This window comes from Cupressus sempervirens, chromosome 3 (assembly GCF_028749045.1).
Source record: "Cupressus sempervirens isolate cs-2001-9-10 chromosome 3, ASM2874904v1, whole genome shotgun sequence".
Classification (NCBI taxonomy): Eukaryota; Viridiplantae; Streptophyta; class Pinopsida; order Cupressales; family Cupressaceae; genus Cupressus; species Cupressus sempervirens.
The window spans coordinates 986,558,604-986,575,845 of record NC_143120.1 but is presented as its reverse complement, the minus strand read 5'-3'; the positions used below and the strand labels follow the sequence as shown (position 1 = coordinate 986,575,845).

At 28.7% G+C, this 17,242-nt stretch overlaps 1 pseudogene; it reads left to right on the top strand.

Moving 5' to 3' along the window:
* The window catches only part of LOC149570064 (putative disease resistance protein At3g14460), a 140,924-nt pseudogene extending 128,477 nt beyond the window's left edge, over nucleotides 1-12,447 (top strand).
* Nucleotides 12,448-17,242: the final 4,795 nt, after the last annotated feature.

Here is a 17,242-nt window from a genome sequence, read left to right as displayed (position 1 = left end):
TCTGAATCTAAATTGACTATTCTTCACCTTCTTAATGCATTCCAAATTCTCCACTGATTGCACTCTTAAGATCTCACACATATTCACTTTTATTTTCTCAATGCACATCTTGTAGGTTGCATGGATAAAACCTGTTTCCATGTCATCCTCTCTAGAACTAGCACAAAACTTTGATGTCATGATTTTGCATATGAATCACACATCATGTTGCTTAATCTTACTTATCATAATTCCTCTCCCATTATACTCATATTTAGTGCTCTCCAATACAATTTTCTTTACATTCTTTTACTTTATTGGTATTGAACCTTTGTTACATTGTCCAATCACTTCATAAATTAAGTTAGCTAATATATCTACTACATTGTCTACCAACTAGAACTATCCATCATGAATTTTTCTCAATATTATCTTCACCCAATCGTCATTGTCAAAATCATGTGAAAAAAAGAACTTAATTAACTCATTCTGTTCCAAGTGCTCATATCCACTCTTAAGCTCATATCTTGGTTGTAAACATGACCAAATTATTTTGCCCCATTTTCTTCCCTCACTATTTCAAACTTACTCTTAAGGTAATTGTCAATGTTTTCCAAATATAATACTCTGCCCAAAATAACTAAAAATGTTGTCATAGGATCATCTTCTAAGGGTTGTATAGGGTTTGTCTTCAGCTTGTGTTTGACCTCATCCTCAACATTAAGAACCAAAGATCTATCCATGTCTACTGCAAATTTTGAACTTAAATTCACAACTTGAACTTTCAAAATCCATAAAATACCTCAATTTTGTGGAATAGGGTTTGCAAGTGAATTCTCTTCAATGATGCTTTGATTGTCTTGGACTCACTCTCAATTTTCTCCTTAAACCTTCACATGATCAAATGATTCTCAAAATCTTGGTTATGATCCTTAAATCCTTTCCATTTACCTACTCCATTAATTTTGCAAGTACACAATTTGCAAAAAGTTATTCCTAATTACCAGGGGACTTGTTTTCTTTTGTATATCCACATACAAAATCCAAATTGTTTGTGTTCTCAACCATAACTTCAACACATCACATTCTATCTCATACTGATTGTGCATATCTTAACTCTTTCTCTAACGTTTCTTCCACCTTTATGATGCTCATTTCTTTTATAAAAGTGCTTAATTCAACTAAGATGAATCAATTACTAAAAATGACTTCAATATGCCTTCAGGTGCTTCATTTGACTTATGTTCCAAAACCACATGTGAACTTGATGGATCTTTTTCTTTGACAAATACTTATTTAAATTCTTCTACATGTTCTCTTGCATTGTCTTTATGGATATCACTAGTGCTATCGTTTCTTCAGTCATTTTTGTTCATGTTCCTTCTAAAATTTGGATTCCTTGAATTGTTCCTCATATCCATCCTATAGAATATTGTTATATGATCAAAGTTGTTACATAGCTAGCATACTGGTGCATTATTTCCAAATGTAGGTCCAAGTTGGTTAACAGGTGCTTTGCAATTTCTAGCAATATGTCCAAAGTTGTTACACTTGTAAAACACAATTTTCTTCTCATTCCATTGTTTCCTTCGTCAGATCTTCTTCCTGTAGGGTTAGTACCTCTAAACATTCTACTATTTCTATTACTATTATCAAATTTAGGTTTCTTACAATTAGCTTCTCTATGACCAAAACCATGGCAATTATAATAATAAAAATCCGTAACTAGTTTAAATAAATTACTTGTATAGTCCCTTTTCATATGACCAACTTCATTACATCCATAACATCTATCTTTGAATTTATATCTCACTCCTTTGGGTGATTCAGCTTTCTCATGTTTCTTAGGTTCATCAACTTGTTCAAGTTGCTTGACTTTCTCAACCTCCTTAGGTGCATCATCAGATTGATTTGACTCAATCTTATTCAAATATTATTTGTCTTGCATAGGTTGATGAATTTTAGGATTGGGTTCCTTTTTAGCTTCATATTTCTTAGTTGACTTTTCTCCAATGAAATATCCAAGACCAGTCTTATCATAAGGTCTCTAAAAAGATATTTGTTCATCAATATTCTCACTGCTAGAATATAATTTCTTAATTTTTTTCTTAGACTACTCGTTAACTCTCCTTTCACAATAATGTTATACTTATCAAGTTTTGCATGCTATAACTTGGTAGACTCAAGTTCATATGTCATTCTGGTAAGGTTGGATCTCATATCTGCATTCTTAGACTTCGTCTCTAATTCAATTTTACCATCATCATTTTTCAGGCTCAACTTTAGATTTGTAATCTTAAGTTCATGGTTTAAGATATCATTTTCTTTCTTTAGTCTTGAAATTTCATCACTTTCCTTGATCTAATCTTTCGGATCTTTCTTGGATTTGAGATTATCTATCTTATCTTCCAGCTTTCTCATGTAGTCTTTAGCATCTTCATATCTTTCTTTCAAAGCATCTCTTTCTTCAATAAGAATATCAATATGCTCAAGAGCTTCTTGTAAGTTCTTCTATAACTGTTCCATATCCATAGGGATCTTACTCAAGTTGTTAAGCATCACTATAAGTGGGCAAGGTGATGGAGATTGAGTTAAATGAAAATAGATAGATTAGAAGACAAAGATATAACATAGGAAGTGGGCATCACACTAGAAGTGGTAAAATAAAAGGCAGGCACTAGGAGAAGGCCTACTACAAGATGGAAAAAGGAATGGTTAATAGAATAAAAAGGGGTCAATTAGGATAGAGGAAGGTGAATGTCATGCAAGAACAAGGGTATACCTTAGAAGTGAAGACTTGAATAAATATGAACCAAAAGGTATACCAATGCTTGAATAATATATAAATCAAGTGATATACCAATGTCTTTGTATGAAGATTTCAACTAGTCATATGCTAGTTTTATGGTAATTAAAAATGCATGATCTAAATAGATCCAATAAAAGTGAACCAAAAAAAAAAGAAATAATAATAGATGTATCAAAAAACAATGTAACATGTGAAGTGGAGATCGTGGTAGAAATGGTAAGTAGATGACATTGGAAGTGGTAAAAAGAATTGAGATAAGAATAGTGGAGACAAGCATGGACAAAGGGTCTACTATGAAATGAGGAATGGTTAGTTAGTAGAGTGGAGGTCGTGCCATGCAAATAATTTTAAGGGTAAAACTTAGTGTTGAAGACGTTGAATAAAATATGAACAAAAACGTAAGCCAATACTAGGGCAATATATGTACCAAATTGTATGTCAATACCTGATATGTACTAATCAAATTATATACCAATGCGTAAATTTGAATATTTCAACTAATTATATGCTAATGTTATGGTAATTCTAAATAAATTATCTAAAAGAACCCAAATATAATAATCAAAACTCAAATTATATGGTAAGCTAAGAAGAGGAAGAGTTGATAGATTACCAATCAGTAGAGAGTAAGATACATAATGCAAAGTATTACAAGAATAAAACATAGTGTCATAGAGTTGAATCATATATGAACCAAATGGTATGCGGATACTAGAATAATATATAAACAAAATAGTATGTCAATTATCGGATAATATATGAACCAAATGGTACACCAATACTTTAAATAATTCATGAATCAAAGGATACTCCAATTCATACATTACTAAAGATTTCAACCAGCCATATGTTAATCTTATGTTGATTATAAACAAATTAGGACACATAAAATAAACCAAGACTCAAAGAATGTATTTATTCTACACACAAAATAGCAACATAGTATGCTATAAAAAAAATTTGATTTTGCATATTGCAATGGATTTTAGGCAATTTTCACTAGGTTGATCCTCCTAATTTGTCACCTTAGTGTTGTAGAATGCAAAAATTATCAATATTAACATGTTGAATTGAGTCAATTTATAAACTACTATCATTTGAAAAATGAGTTGGACATCACATCTGCTATATACAAAAGACAATTGCACAAGAGCAACTTAACAGTGGGAGATAAGCACGCATAGACAACATATTACAAGATAGACACAAGAAGAGTCGATAGAAAATGGGTCAATTAGTAGAGAGAAAGATACACATTGCAAAGAATTACAACAGACGAACCAAGCATTTCACAAATACGTAAGTAAAATGTCAACCAAACAACAAATCAATCTTTAAATTATAAAGATTCAACCAATAATATATTGACTTAATGATAATTATAAAGAAGTGGCCTAGAAGTTGAGTTTTTAGTTTGCTTTGGTTGATTCTTTTTATTTTGTTGTTGTTGAGTTGTTTTTTAATAGAAAAGTAACTAGAAAATGTTGATCAATGATACAATAAGAAACTAGAGCATTAACAGCGCATTAGCCGCATCTATCTGTGATTGAATTGTTATTTTGTTGTTGTCGAATTATTAGTGTACTTGTTCTATATGCATACAACATAACATTCCAACTTCCTTCAAAAACCCATTAATCCCTTAATCAGAATCAAATGATCTGATAAAACTCATCCAGAAAAAACAATTGAATAATGACCCACATCAACTCAACTGAATCAAAGCAAAGCTTTGAGAGATGCCATTGGAACATATGCCCAAGAGCAATAGGGATATGAGAGAAGACAAGCAGAAGAACCAAAGAAATGCATTGATAAGCATGAGGTGTGATGAGGGACAAGATCTGTTGCTGACCAGTGTGGCTACGCGTCACATGGCAACTGAATTCCAATGGAGCATGATAATTGAATATGAAAGATGTGGATTTCCCACTACCAACTCAATGACCCCCGTCCACTCATTAAAAAATAATCCCATTACTCATTCTCTTGCATTACATCACCAGATTTTCAAAAGATTTGAGGCTGCTCTGAAATGACATCTTGTTATGTCAGTGCTGTTCCACATGTGATATGTCAAATTCACTTCAATCTATTTAATGCCGGATGATGACAAGCAATTCTCTACCACAAATGGCAAATGGACAGAAGAATATGTGAGATTATTGCCTTCTTAAATAGTATGGATAAATAATTGACTTCCATATCTCATTCTTGTGGGCCTCTTTATGATTTTATTTCTTGGTTTTTATTATTTCTATTGATTATGATTAAATCCACTGCAAACCCACCTGTCCATCTGCCTCTTCACAAGAGAGATTCCACGCCTTATTCTTTCACACTTGGTTTGAACTGTATCTCAAGCAATGCATTTGAGGAAAAATAAATATCTTGTTTGGTCTCATTTTGTATATCTTTGTGTTATTTAAATGCTTGGAGATTGAATTTTTTATTGGTAGATAATGGATCAAGTCAAATTGTTTAGGCTTATTTGGAGATAGTGATTAGTTTATGTTATGGGAATATGTTTGGGAATTGGGTTATTTGGAGGTTATGGGTCAAATCAAATTGTTTGGGCTTATTTAGAAATAGTGATTAGTTTATGTTATTAGAATATGTTTGGAAATTGGGTTATTTAGAGGTTATGGGTCAAGTCAAATTGTTTGGGTTTATTTAGAAATAGTGATTAGTTTATGTTATTGGAATATGTTTGGGAATTGGGTTATTTGATTGGTTTATGTTCATGCAATGTGTTTGAAAATTAGGTTATTTTTTGATTGCTTATGTTGATATAATATGTTTGAAAATTAGGTTAGCTAATTGTTTGCTTAATATAATATGTTTGAAAATTAGTAGTATAGTATGTTTGGAAATTGAATTGTTTTTTTGCTTAAGTCATTTGTTAGGTCAGTGATTAGTTTATGTTAGTGCAATATGTTTAAAATTGGATATTGTGTGATTAAGTGATTCGTTGGGCTTGATTTAGAAATTGTGATTAATTTATGTTAATATAATATGCTTGAGTTTCTGATTATTTAATTAAGTCATTTGTTGGGCTTGATTTAGAAATATTGATTAGTTTATGTCAATGTAATATATTTGAAAATTAAGATATAAGACTAAGATTGTTTGTTGGTGTGTCATGTGTAGAATTTAGATTATTTGATTAAGTTATTTGTTGGGATTAATTTAGAAATAGTGATTAGTTTTTGTTGGTGTCAAATATTTGAAAATTGTATGATTTAATTAAGTTATGTATTAATAGTATGTCAAGATGTCCATAGTTTTTGAAACATTATTTTTTTAATCTATAATTGACACATATTGAATTTCTACTATTATCTCTGAATTTAAATATGATGTTGACCATAATCAAATCTTAATCTTTTGTGATTACTTGAAATAGAAGTAGAAACATTGACCATAATCAAATCTTATGTAATTACTTGAGATAGAAGTAGGAACATATTTCCTAAATCAATTAGATTTAGAAATATAATATCACTAGTATGTTATAATTGTTTCCATTGCAATACATTTGAAAACAAATTGTGTATTCTAAAGATTTAATTTTAAAAAAAGATTAATTTTTGTTGATGTTAGATTTTTGAAAATTAGGCTATCTAAATACTTTATTTCAAAGACTTAATTTAGAAATAGTAATTAGTTTTTGTTTGTGTGATATGTTTGAAAATTTGGTTCTCTAATTAAGATATTTAATAGACTTAATAGAAAAATAGTAATTTGCTTTTGTTTGTGTAATATGTTTGAAAATTAGGTTATCTAATTAAGTTATTTGATGAGGTTAATTTAGAATTATGATTAGTTTATGATAGGGTAATATGTTTTAAATGTAAATCATTTTATTAATTTGTTTGTGACGTTTATTTTACAATTTGATTAGTTTATATTAGTTTAATATGTTTGAAAATGGGATTATTGAATTTGTGATCTTAATTTCAAAATAGTAATTAATTTGTAATCATATTCTAAGTTTTAAAATAGGTTATTTAGCTAAGATGCATATTAATAATATCTACATCTACATGATATTTTAGACTAAGGCTTCCAATTTAGATTGTTGCACTTTGAAAATAAAATAACCTCATTAGTGATTAGTGTTTGTTACTTATATATGTTTAAAAAATAGGTTATCTTATAAGTTATTTATTGGGCTTAATTTAGAAATAATAATTATTTTGTGTTCTTACTATATGTTTGAAAATAGAATTATTTGATTAGTAGCATGTCAAGTTGTACATTATTGAGACGTTGGTTGTTAAATTTGATTGTTTGTTATTGTATTTGACATAGGCTATATTATTGCAATCATATGTACTTAATTAGTTATTAATATTTTTATTTCTATCAATTAGATTTAACTATTGTTATCATTTATTATCTCTTTTGTTTTTTTACTAAAGTATACATGTGGGTTTTTTAATTTCTTAAATCATGAAAATTATTTTCATGTGATTTGATTGGTTTGGTATGAGCGGATTTTAGGATGCACAAATATATAAAAATATATGTTAACTTTAACTATTTTTTTATATTTTTTAATTTTTTTAAAAATCTTCTATTCTATATAGTTTTATTACATCAATACATAGATTAATATTAATATTGATGTAATATTAATCAAATTTGAGGCAAGAGTCTAAAACACAACAGTAACTTGTAAGCCTCTCATGTGGGAGGTCTTGGGTACAAAATCGTTTAACACATAAAAATGATTAATTAAAATAAATAACAAACACTCGGTAACCAATTAGATGTTCGTAATTTTTCACACCCTTAATATTCAAATAGATTAACTGATAAGGATACTATTTTATGATTACTTTATATTAGTTTAATATGTTTGAAAATAGGATTATTGAATTTTTGAGCTTAATTTAGAAATATTAATTAGTTTTGTAATCATATTCTAAGTTTAAAAAAGTGGTTGTTTGACTAAGATATGTATTAATAATATCTACACCTACGTGATATTTTAAACTAAGGCTTTCAATTTGGATTGTTTGCATTTTGAAAATAAAATAACCTCATTGGTGATTAGTGTTTGTTAGTTTAATATGTTTAAAAAATAAGTTATCAAGTTATTTATCAGGCTTAATTTAGAAATAATAATTATTTTGTGTTGTTACTATATGTTTGAAAATGGAATTATTTGGATTGTAGCATGTCAAGTTGTACATTATTGAGACATTGGTTGTTAAATTTAATTATCTCTTATTGTATTTGTCATATATATTATTGCAAATTGCAATCATATGTACTTAATTAGTTATTAATCTTTTTTATTTCTATAAATTAGATTTAATTATTTTTATCATTTATTGTCTCTTTTCTTTTTTTACTGAAGTATATGTGTGTTACCTGGATATTTTAGAGGGAGATTTAATTAAATTAATTCCAGATAGAGAGAGAGAGAGAGAGAGAGGGGTTAATTCCCGCCTATTTTTAAAATCTTCTCTCTTCTCCTACTTTTATGTCTCCACGTACTACCTCTCTCCATGTACTAAAACTTCAAGAAAGAAGTTCGAGTTTGGATTGCGTTCTACATACAACTTTCCAAAACTACCTCTCTCTACGTACTAAAACCATCTCTCTCTACATACTCTAACTTTTTGCCCTAATCTTAACCTAGAGAGATTGGCACGTTTAGTGGAAGAGGAATGTGGTAGGTTGCCTCTTGCAGTGAAGATGGTTGTCACATCAATGGAAAACTACAGTCTACAAGAAGAGTGGGAATTGAAATTGAATGAACTGCTGATTTCAAAGGAGCCCATCTTGCAAATCCTACAGCCGAGTTATGACTCCCTGCCTCGACACTTGAAAGTCTACTTTGCCTACTTTTATTTCTTTCCCAAGGACTATATAATTCCCTGTGAATATCTCATTCATTTGTGGCTAGCAGAGGGAATTGTTACTCCATCATATCTTGGAGAAGATGAGATGGATGCTGAGGGGTAAAAGTAAAAAGTTGTGTCACCTTTTAGGCTAACTTATCAAAATGACTGAACTTGAGTATTTCTATCTAAAAATCTCTTTTTTTTAAACATGTGATCTAGATAAATTAATTATAGCTAAGATATATATGGTCTCACACTTTTCTACTTCGAAATGTCTATTAAATGCATGTTTTATACTAGTTTGTATCCAATTGCTAAAGAAATAAAAATATTTCAGAAAATGGCATTTCAATAACTCTAACTATTTTTTATGATAATTTTTTAATAATATGTAAACATCATTTTATAGTACTCAGAGTCAAGAATATTCTCATATAGAGTTTATAGTGTTTTAATTAGATATAATACATTGTAATTAAAAAATTTTACAACCACATATTTTAACACTTGAAAAGATGTCAATTTTGAGAAAGAAAATAATATTAGATCATATCAAAAAAATCTAAAAATTATATGAAGTTCTAGAGGAGAGAATCCTTTTCTAGAAAGCATAATTTTTCTCCTAGTTAGAATATTTTTTTTTTGAAAAATGTGGTGGGAGATGAAAACTATCGATTTAAGGTGAGTTGAGATTTCAATCCTCATAAAAGAGAAAATATAGATCTAAAGCCTATTTTTATTTTAATTGTTCTAGGTATATATGTTATCTATAACATAGCCTGAGATCAAAGGGAAATAAGTTTATTTCAATATAGTTTTGTGGTGGGAACTAGACCCCTAATTTTCAGCATTTTTCAACATCTAAAAAATTATCTATAAAAATTAGGAAAATATATCAATTCTTAATTCAAATAATTATTAAAAATTATAATCCTAAACTTCATCCATTTCTACACATTTCATTACTTTACTTCATTTCGAAATTGAAAATAATAATACCAATTTTATGTCATTGAATGTAAATAGTTATAATTTTGTTAGCCTTTTCCTTTACAAAAGGGTGACACAGGTTTTTGCTTTTACCCTGGGATGAGTTACCTGAATGAGCTTGCAAATTTATGTTTAGTTGATCTAACTAGACGATCTTTAGATGCATCACTCTCTTGCTCTGTCCACAAGCTAATGATGGATTTGTCCATTTATATTTCTATGGAAAATAGATATGAGTTTGCTCCTCCCTCTCTCCTGAAAAGCTGCCATAGGATATTACTGGCTCAACAGGGTATGGACATTGATGCTATCTCACAGAGAAGTCTTTGTAATCAAAAATTTCTCCACACTCTTTCATTGTCAAAAAATTCCAAAATCCAAAAAATTCCAGAGAACTTGTTTGGTCATCTCAGAGTATTGTGTGTTCTTGACTTTGAGTATACTCAGATCAGCACATTAATTAAATCTGTTGGCAACATGCAACTTCTCAAGGTTTTAAATTTATCTAGGACAAATATTAATGAGTTGCCAGAATGTGTGAGGAAGCTTAAGTATCTTCAGTTTCTTGATCTTACAAATTGTGTAAACTTGCAAAGGCTACCACACTAGATAGGAGAACTCAATTTTCTAGCCTATCTCAATGTAATCTTATGCTCTGAAATGTTGGATTGTATGCCTAAGGGAATACTAAAGCTTGTCAATCTGAAGATGCTGAGATCGTCATGGTTGAAGCTTGGTTTTGAAGAGGAGTGGTTAAATCTAAAAGATGTGAGCAACATGATCAGCCTCCATGAAGTAACGATTTCTATTAGGGCTCGTTTGTTTTGTGGAAATAGCAAAATTAGGTTTTGATTCAAAACCTAATTTTGTCAAAAGTAGGTTTTGAATTACAAAATCAAGTATTGAAAAAAAGAATTGGCCTGTTTGTTTATCCCACAAGATGAGTGGGAAGATACATCTTCAACGTTTGGTTCATAAAATTGGAATGGCAATTTAAAAATATTATTTGGATCTGCAAATAGAGCAATGCCAAGAGCTTCATCCATTCGAAAAGAAAACCTATATTTCATAGTTTTGTTGGGGTCTGGAGAAGCCCATCCAAAAGAGGGTATGGCTTAGTTTAAACTTTTGTCCAGGAAGAAGAGTATTTGTTGGATGATCAAATGACTCCCAAAGATGATCTCCAGTTGTGGCAAGCACAACAAGATTGCCTTCATCTGTGATTATGGTCATGTGTGCATATTGCTTTCCCTTTGTGTCATTTGTCCAGTTGGTTCCCTAAATGTCCAATCTATTTTGATGAAGGAGGATCAACTTACAAGTTTGTTTTGGGCATGGATTCAGCACAACCCACATTATAGAGTCAGTTTCCCTAACGTTGATGTTCAATGATATTGTCAAGTAATGATCAAAAGATTCATCGCTATTCCAAATGGCCAGTTCATACTTGCCATTATCATAAACCAAACTTTACTTGACACCCATTGTTCCATTGACGTACAGCTCACTCCTTTGATTCAATGAGCCACTCCCCTCTACAAGTGCAAGTAGACATGATATAATAATGCAAACATTTTGCATAATTATGATGAATGATTCAGTGTTGCATGCTTCTCTATAAAATGAAGAATGTGGTATATGATGAATAATTCACCTCGAGGACTACAAGGAATAGTTCAATAGAAATGAGTTGGTTTCCCTCGCTTATATCACAGAGACAATGTTTTGAAATTGATCATCTGAATGAGAGAAGAAAAATCTTCAAAGCTGAATGAAACCTGAAACGTGTAAAAATGGCAAAAAAATGTTTGCAGCATGGTAAAACATATTTTTGTTACATATTTTAGGTTAACAAAGGCAGCGGACATCAAAAATGTTTTCATTTTACTTTTATTCTAATCCTCCAAAATCCAAACCTTGGATTGAATTCTCAATTCCACCTATTTGAGTGGAAGTGTGGTAATCTCATTTTGGGGTAAAATTAGAATACTACAATTCTAATTCCACTTTATTATTTTTTATCCAAACAGTGAATTTAATAAAACTGGGTTACCACAATTCTAATTCTGGTCCAATTCCAGCAACCAAACGGGCCCTTAATGATAAACAGTGTTTCAAGAGTGTTGAAGGTGGAATCCTTGTACACCTAGTGAAAATGCAGCATTTTTGGATTATGGAATAATGTTCCTCAAAAGGAACATGATACGGAATTGATTCTTCCTCCTTTCCCAGAAACAATGAGGTTTTTGAAAGATCTTGATTCACTTCATCTCTGTCAATTCTCTATGCCTAGTTGGCTATCCCTTCTAGGAAATTTGAAAAACCTTGTTTTGACTTATTGTAGTTGTGATTATCTAGCACTACAAAAGATCCCCAACTTCGAAGTCTTATCTCTAAATTGGAATAAAAAAATGCACAAAATTACCAAAGCATTTTGGAGAGTCAAGGGATTTTCCTTGTTTAACTATCAGTTCAAGGCTTCCCCTTATTGGAAGAGTTCCCAGCATTAGAGGACAGAGCAATGGAACAACTCAAGATACTAAAGATATGGGATTTCTCGAGAGTCAAGAAAGTTCCAAATGGATTGGAAAAGTTGAAAACATTGAAGAGAATTGAGTGTAGTGGCAATTATGTAGCTGAGAGTGAGTTAATGGAGAGGTTAAAGGAAGATGAGGAGGAGTAGAATAGTATTAAAGCTAATCATCCTTGCATTACCATTAGCCTTGTTAATAGGTTTAAAGATGGGTCAGCTATAGCGATGTTGGTATAAATTTGAAATGGTTGGATGATAGTTATGAAAGGTACATCTGTGGCAGTTATTTGAATGGTGGGGAGACATTTGTCAGCTTTGTAATTATCGCAGGCTAGTAGTGACAGAGTTTGTCAAAAACTATTTACTTTATATATACTTGTGTGAAAGCTATTTTATATAGTGATAGGGCCCCCTTAATTTTCTCTAACCTGATGTGGTACCAAGTGAACATCTATGTGGTACCAATTTGTGAATTTCCTCTTCTCAAAGCATAGACATACCACATTTTCTTATGGCGAATTAAGATGTAGTCCAATAGTATTTAGATGCAGATACAAAGCGGTAAGAAACAAGGATATGAGTTCTCATAGGATAAAGTGTTGTGGCTTAATCATTACCCGTTATGAAAGACAACAATTACAACCTTTCTGAGTTCATTCAAGTTCATGGAATTTCAAACAAATATGGCATGACTACCTCGTAGCACATTCTAACTATTTAGGTGATGAAGTGATGATAAACAAAGGAAGGAGATGAAGATGGAAGGATACCTCAATGAAATGAGCATTTTTTATCTTTCATTGTGGTGGAAAGTGACATGTTTCACTTATTGTAACGAAAGTTAGGATGTTGTGATTTACTTTGTAACAGGTTGGAATTAGTTGTGAAATGAATTCCCACTGTCCAAATCCTAACTTTTTATGTAGTTATGAACCCGAAAGATTGGTTATGCTAGAATAGCTATAAATTCATGAACCTCAATGTAATAAGGGACTTTTTGGACTTGGAGACAAGGAACACTTATGTTTTGATAACAAGGAAATTTTTGGAAAGTGTGTACAATTGTTATCCTTGTAATCAGTCATTTCTTATGTTCTTGGTGCTAAGAAATAAAAGAAAGTACATTTTGTGTTCTCTTTTCTACTGAATCTGAATTGTTGAAGTGTTGATTCATCAATCTAAATATTTCCATGGTATGGTGTAAATATTCACAAATCACTGAGTTAGCATTGTGTTGATGATAGCTCTCAAGCGTAGTTCTTGTTTGTTTTCATTAGCAGTCTACATCAATTTTATGGAAACATTAAATTCGTGTGGTGCATTCATCATCAATAGTTTTCTTTCTATATTTAAAGTTGTAATCGTCTTTATTTGAAAAACCAAAAATTTATCTTACAAGGGAGCTACGCCTCTCAAATGCAAAGGAAGATACTAATCTCGTAATGATCGGTTTCAATTTCTCCAACTGTTGGCACAGTTGTCACTGTTCACAAGGCGAACAGGGTTAGTTTCAAAAGAAACTATCATAGTGACAAATTTGTTTACCAACAATGTGTGATTTTTTTAATTTCTTAAATCATGAAAATTATTTTGTGCGATTTGATTGGTTAATATATTTTGGTCTGAGCAGATTTTAGTATAGAAAAACTCATATAATTTTTTTTTAAATCTTCTATTCTATATAGTTTTCTTACATCAATACATATATTAATATTAATATTGATGTAATATTAGTCAAAATTGAAACAAAAATAACTACACTACATATAGATTTTTACATAGCATAAATATCCAATCTTTAAATGTGTTCTATAATTAAATCCTCCAATATTTCATATATAAATACATGTATTCCTGCCATTTTCTAGAAAGATTTAAACATGCATTATATCAACCATCAAACTTTATATAAATTTATTTTTTCATATTCAAATATTTCATTCTATTTACACTATAAAAGTCTTTTTTTTAATAAAATAAATATTTCACACTTTAATTTATCATTTTTAATAATTATGTTTTATTTATACTTTAGTTCTATATTAATTGTTTCAATTTTTAATTTTAATATTAAATAATATTTTTTAAATAAATTCTTTTCATCAAATTTTTATTACTTATATTCTTCTTCTTCTATTAAATTTATTTTATTATTTTATAAAATTTAAATTATTTATATAACTATTGCATTCACTTGTACAAAGTAGTGAATTTTTAATTTTGTGCAATAAAAATATTATTTATTTAACTATGATTGGTTGACAAAAAATAGTGTTATAGGAACGCTTTTCTCTGCATTATTCTCACTTAGTGCATTATAACATTTTAAATGATTTATCTATGAAAGCTCTTTAAAACATAGTTAAACAATCTAAAACATATATTATTTATAATGTGTCAATATATTGACATAGAAGCCAAAATTAATTGGTACATGTAAATTTTAAAAAAAAAAATTAAACATTATTGACATTTTATGTGAATTTATTGGCTATATGATTTATATTGATTCAATTCTATGATTTTAATAATTGTTCTATTTTTTTATTTTTATTTTTATTAATTATAGAGAGTTCAAAAAAAGAATTTAAAATGAAAATGGGAGGCTAAGCCTCACACTGAAAGAGTATCAATAAACAATTACATTAAGAGTAACAAAACAAAAGGATATAAAAGGCATTGGCTGGAATGGTCCAATCATGATTGGCTTTAATGACTTTTTTATTATGGAATTGATTTGTATCACAATCCTTCCTTTGTAATAACATTTATGAGTTAAGTTATTGGGGTATGCCCCTTTTATAATGTAATAATAAAGGACGTTAGTTCTAGGGTAGACTAGAGGTTTTCTTCTCTATTATTTCCTACCAGTGCTTGTTTGAACGGAGATATTATGTTGTAATTATCTTATTATTAACAAAAATCATTAAGACCTGGTCGTTTATCAATAAAAAATGTATATATTCATTATAAAATACAATATAATTTATATTATAATTATAAAAAATATCCAATCTTTAAAATATGTTCTATAACTAAATCTTCCAATATTTCATATATAAATACATGTATTCCTACCATTTTCCAGAAAGATCTAAACATACACATTGTATCAATTTGCATCAAACTCTATATTTTAAAAAATATCATATTCAAATATTTCATTCTATTTACACTGTAAAAGTCTTTTTTTAATAAAACAAATATTTCACACCCTCTTACTGCAAAGTAGTGAATTAACATGAACCAATACTCTATTTTTGTCATACTAAAAAAGATCATACTTTTTCTAAAGTTGTAATTTATTTTTTTTATTTTGTACAATAAAAATAGTTTTTTTTTTCAACTATGATTGGTTGACAAAAAATGGTTTATAGGAACACTTTTCTCGAAGCATCCTCTATATTGCATTATTCTCATCTACATTCTAGTGCACTATAACATTTTAAATGATTTATCTACAAAAACTCTTTAAAACATAGTTAAACAATCTAAAATTTTAAGCATGTATTACTTATAATGTGTCAATATATTGACATAGAAGCCAAAATTAATTAGTACATCTAAATAATTTTTATTTTTATTTTTTTGAATATTATTAACCTTTTGATTAAAGAAGTATGTGAATTTATTGGCTATATGATTTATTGATTGAAATCTATGATTTTAATTTTTGTTTTAATTTTTATTTTATTTTTTAATCAAAGTAGTATTAGAAGTTAGAAACTTGTTCAAAAATAATAAATAAAATGAGTATTATTAATTTTAGGTAACTCAGTAGAAATCAATTCTCTTTCAAATATTTAAAATGTTGTCTTGAACTTTAAATATTTAATATCTTCTACTTTTAGGTTCTCCAAGAGAATTTAAATTGAAAAGTCTTGAAATTAAGAGATAACTAGAGCTTCTACTAGCCACATGAATTTTTTATATTATTTGTGTAAGACATTATTATTTATATAATTTTGAATTTATTTCTGTTATGTTAAATTATCTAAGTAGTTGTATGACATTTTTATTGAAAAAATCAAAAGAACGTATATACATATATGTGTGTGTGTGTATACACACACACATATACATGTATATATACACATGTATATATATATATAGATACATATACATATATGTACATATAACACATGTATATATATATATATATACACACACACACATATACATATATATATATATATATACACACACACATATACATATATATATATACACATATACATATACATATGTATATATACATATACATATATGTACATATATACATATATATATATATATATATATATATATATATATATATATATATATATATATATATAAATGTACATACATGTACATGTACCTATATGTACATGTACATATATGTATATGTACATGTACATATATGTATATGTACATGTACGTATATGTACATGTACATATATGTATATCTACATATATGTATATGTACATCTGCATGTACATATATGTAGATATATACATATATGTATATGTAGATGTACATATATGTATATCTACATATACATATATGTACATGTACATATACTAATATGTAATCTACATATACATATATGTACATGTATATGTATATGTATGTATATATACATATATCTATATGTGTGTGTGTGTGTGTGTGTGTGTGTGTATATGATCATTCAAAATAAATTGACAACTTTGTGTAGAGTCTTGATCAATAAATACTCATGCTCCTTCAATTTTATAAAGATCTTCTGCATTTAGAAGTTGCTACAAAGGTCAAATTCAATAATAGATGTTTATGGTTTAAGCAAAATTATTGTGTATAATCATTTCAATTTACCCCTATTAAATAGTTATTATTTTCATTAATTAAGCTACATTTTTAGGAGAGATGATGATTCTCGAAATAAATTGAATGTATAAAAGGGTAGTGGAAATTTGTAGAGTAAATTAATTGACAATTGTAAAATCTATTTATCTAAACTTTATCATCTCCTTAGTGAGTCAACAACTTACCTTTCTCTTATCTTTTAGAATATATCAAAAAATTATACAATTAATTTATCTACTTATAGC